This window comes from Oryza brachyantha, chromosome 8, assembly GCF_000231095.2.
Source record: "Oryza brachyantha chromosome 8, ObraRS2, whole genome shotgun sequence".
NCBI lineage: Eukaryota > Viridiplantae > Streptophyta > Magnoliopsida > Poales > Poaceae > Oryza > Oryza brachyantha.
In genome coordinates, this window is record NC_023170.2 from 7,546,125 (window position 1) to 7,551,241 (window position 5,117).

Consider the following 5,117-nt stretch of genomic DNA (forward strand, 5'->3'; position numbering starts at 1 on the left):
TATTTGGTAAAAATTTCAATCACAGCACAATGAATAATAATAATTAAATAAGTTTCTTAATTCATGGTACAATGTTCTTTGTTCAAATATATAAAACAGAAATCAAATATAGAAAATATGCACTTTTACTTTATCGATATGTAACATACGTTTGGTCATGTTCAAGTCAGTCATGTCTTCATTAGTTCCATTACTAAGGGTTTTTTGTCGCCAGGGTGGCAAGATTAGAATTGTAGTAAATAATACACCCCAAACTCATGGGGCTCTTAAAGCATCTCCAACAATAGACCAATATAAGTCCCAAAAATCAACTATTGACATTGAAGGCTAAAAGGTTCCTCCAACAATTGCCCAAAAAAGCTCCCAAGTTTTTAGCATTCCTAAAATCAGGTATTTCTTGAACTAAATTTTGGCCTTTTAGTGGGGTTCCTAATCTCACAATAGTTGTGTTGGACTGTTGGTATTCTCACCAAAAATCAAATGACCAACCGTGTCATTGCGATGATATGCATACCTTTGACAAAAAACATTTCTTTGTGACAACTATATGCTACTAGTTACTACCATGTGAAATACTTCCCATATGTGATTTTACTTATTTGAGACTTTGAACAATTACTTAAAACAATGTCATAGGAACTAGAGAAGAACAATTGCCACATCGCCATGAGAACCAGAGAAGAACAATTGCCCCAGGCTAATATTTTCTAAGTGGCCAACCAACAAATTTTTAGAATCCAATTTTAGGGGATTGTTGGAGTTAGGAGTTATTTTTAAGGCCAATTTATTTTGGGATGACCCCAATCCAAGATTATTGGAGATAAGTTTTTAGTCATCTATTGGAGATACTCTAAACAAACGTAGATCCTGTCACTAAACATTTCCAAGATAACATTAGATATTTCAACAATGATCCAACAACTCGTATGTCCGTTCTATTATTTGATGCTGGAGTGTTCTCACGCTAGACTGTTTATATATATGAGTTGTTGGATCGTCTGTGCAAGGATGGTCAGGAAAAGGCATATGCTCGAAACTTATTTCAGCAATCCACAAATTCACCTAATATTGGCTGTTAAACTAGTAAGTTCAATTGAGTTTTCAAATATATTGCCAACATAATGTAGAAATGTGTCGTTAGTAATTAATTTGATTGCAACTTAGTGAACATAACATAGCTTGGAGAAGAACACCAATTTAATCATTTAAACTATTATTAGCATTGAGCAAAATAATGCAATGCCAAACAAAAATAAGAAGACGGAACAGAGAGTACTCTTCATTGAATACTTTTATAGTTTTTTTAGATAATGGATAATCCAGCTTTGACTTCAAAACAAGCTACAGCCACTTATTACAGCCCGAGGTTCACACATAAGAGCAACACAAGATTGACGAAGTCTCTAGACAATAGACTCTAAACATAAACAAACCAGAGAATAACAAACCAACAAGAAATCCTACTGCTAAATCTGCAGCCAAAATTCACAAAGATTTGCATGACCGCAGATTCAAGCTTCTAGCATGAATCGTAGATCAAGTCCTTGGTCTCGTGTCACACCCGGAGTTTCGTCCTAAGCCTAAAATCGTAAAAAGAAATCCGTAAATAACAATTGGCTTAATTAACTCAGGAAAAATCCCTCTAAAAGGAATTAATTCAATTAAATCGAGGCTCGCAAATCGACTAACAGAACTTAAATTCAAATTGCAGAAGTATAAAATTTGGCCAAACAAATTAATTTAAAACTCGGCAAAAGTGGGGTTTTCCTTTTTCCCTCCTTTTTCTTTTCTTTTTCCCTTCCTTCTCAAATTGGGCCGAAGTCCAATTTTCCTCCCTCTTTCTTTTTCCTTTTCTTTTTCCTTTTCTTTTTCTTCCCGGGCCGGCCCAGCCGAGCCGGCCCATCTTCCCGCTCGGCCGGCCCAGCCGCGCCAGCCTCCTCCGCCCGCGCGCACCCCCGCCTGGGCCGCTGCTCCGGCCCAGCTCCCGCGCCCGCGCCGCGAGTCTGCGCCGCCTCCCTCCTCTCTCGCGCCACTGACAGGTGGGGTCCACCTGTCAGTGACCGTTTCGCCCGCCCGCGCCCGCGCCGCGTCGGCCGAGTCCGAGTCCGCCGCCGCGCCGCAACCGCCGCCGCCGCAACCGTCGCCGCCGAGACCGTGTCGTCGCCGACTCAGTCTCCAACCTCCGCCCGCCCTAGCCGGTGCCGCCACCCTATAAATCCCGAGCCGCCGCGCGCCGTCGCTCGCTTTCCGTCGTCGCTCGAGTCGCCGCCGCGCTGCCGCCGTTCGCCGCCGCCGCGCAATCTCGCTACCAGTCGCCGGTCGTCGCCGCCTAGCCGCGTCATCGCCTCCGCCTCGGTGTCGCCAACCTCTCCCAGGCTCTCGTCGTCGCCGAAGTTCCCCAAGGGCCAGAGCAAGGCAAGTGACACTCATCCTTGAACATATTGAACCCATTATTGCAAATTCCTCACTTATTTATTTCAAATATGCATTGTTTTAATTAAAGTACTTACTTTATGTTATTTTCGGGTAAACCTTATTATTATGCCGTTGTTTATCCAACTTTATTTATTGCTGGACCAGGGGTAACTTGATTAGAGTCAGGCCTAGGTTAATGCTTAGCCATGCTTAGAACAAATAGCTCATGGGATCACATTTAATCATGCTTAGTCCTGAATAGCTGAGATAATGATTCACTACCCGGTTCGGGTTAATGTCAACTAAAATATTGATAATGGTGGGCTGTGGGTGCATGGTTTTGAGAGTCGCACCCATGGCGATTAAGGACCGGTTCACGGGAAACCCTGGAAGTCATTAAGTGCTAACCACATGCCGAAATGGGTAAGGTGGGATTTGGAGCATGACTTCGAACTATTTGACGTACCCAGGCAAGGGTAGGCGTGATGGAGTATGGACGGGCAATCGTGGTGTAACGAAAGCTTCTCCTGCTTCCGGATCTACCAAGGCACAAGAGGGGACTGCCCGACATGGTGTAAAGTAGGGGGTGAAACCTGAAGTGTGGTACGATTAAATAGGGAGGGTTGTGTAACGGGTCCTATCACGGTCTCCTTTCCGGTATGCCGTGGTGGTATGTCGGCGCACGTTCAAGTGTAGTGGAGTCGTGTCTTGTGGGTACAGTAGTACACCTCTGATCAGAGTATAAACTATTCGAATAGCCGTGCCCACGGTTACGGGCGAGCTCCCAGCTTCACTGTGATTAGTGAACCTCTAATAACTTGAGTAAATTGGTTATCACTCGGGACTACTGCAACGTGGTGTAACGTTGAGTAGTGGTTGGGCCTGTTGCAACGTGGTGTAACGTTGGACAGTGTTGTGGTATTTTACAACTGTTTATTTATTTATGCTTTACTGTATTTAAATTACCTTTATTCTTTTAATCTCTGTTATTTATTTAAACTGCTGCTTTATCGCAACTAACCCTAGCCTGTCCTTGCAATCCCGTTGCATCATTTATTTTTTTCCCCTTATCCGTGTTACTTGTTGAGTACGGTAGTTTGTACTCAGCCTTGCTTAACTTTCCCAACCCAGACCTAGAAGCAGAGTCCGATGAAGGTGCCTCTCAGGAGTGAGCTGTTCCGCCGTCGAAGTGTTGCCTGTGGACTGGAGCCGTACCCGCTGGAGCTAGTCTACCCCTTTGTTTTTCTTTCCGCTGTATTTCCGCTAGAATAAGTATAATTTTCAGTTGTTTCTAAGAACGATGGTTATGTAATCAACATTGTCTTTTTGTGTACCCTGGTTGGTCCTGGACAGGGATTTAATACACAATTAAGTTCAGAAATTCGTGTGAGGAATTTCTGGGCGTGACATCTCGTCAAACTTTTGTAGTTGCGCCTAAAACCAGCACCAATATGTTGCCCTGAATAATACCTGCATATATGTTTTAGATGAAGATTTATCAAAAACCATATCATTTCTACTCAACCATAGATCGCAACATAAAGCAGATGTCCCTACTTGAATTGTTTTTGCAATCTTTGATTGAACTCCATTCAACCATCCTCCACTCATATGAGCAAAACTCGTTTGTATATTAACCCCAAAAGATACGTTAACGACTCTTCAGAGGAATTTAGCAAAATGACAATCGAAAAAAAGATGTTGTATAGTTTCTTCATTATAACAATAACAACACTTTTTATCACCTTCCCAGTTCCGTCTTGCTAAATTATCCTTTGTTAAGACCACCCCTTATAAAGATAACGCAAAATGATCTTAATCTTTAGGGGCAACTTTAAATTCCAAATATGCTTATTTGTATCTCTAATACCATTATTAATAAGTGCTAAATACATAGAATGGACAGAAAATTGTCTATTTTGATGGAGATCCCATTTAAACATATCCGTTTATCATTCAGACGAATATGCACAATTTTAGCAACTAAGTTATACCAATTGGCTAAATTATGTACGACTAAAGATCTTATAAACGAAATATTTAATGGAACAGAACTCATAACAGTTGCTACAGAAGCTCCTTTCCTGGGAACAATATTATATAAAGTAGGATATTGATCTTTGAAAGAACGATTTCCAACGCATTTATCCTCCCAAAATCTAGTTGAGATCTGGTGCAGTCAGTACTACGACTGCACCGAACAACTGCATGCAATTTTAATTAGTCGTCCATCTGGATGATCAAGGACCCACAGGTGTCACTACAATAATTTTGGTAACAGTAAATACGCTACAATATTTTTGCTACAGTTTTTTGGATAGTGCATGCACAAATTTATTCGTCAGATCGCCATCGAAGGGTGATGGCACCAACTGCATAAGTTGCAATCATAGTATTGACTGCAGCTGATCCGGATCCCCCAAAATCTTACTTGTGTCCCATCATTCACTTGAAAATTTCCAAAATTGAAACATTTTTCTTTGACCTTCATGAGACTTGACCAAAAGTGAGAATCTTCATGAGAATTGAATACTTATATCCATTTCCATGTGTAAAAATATACATGACAAACACCAAGCACATTTAGTATCACTTTCTTCAATGTAATCAGGGATATGTCTTTTTCTGTGTTATATAAGATGTCATAAATATTGTGTACACAATCTACGGTTTTTTGTTCAAGTTTGCGCTTTTTTACTAAA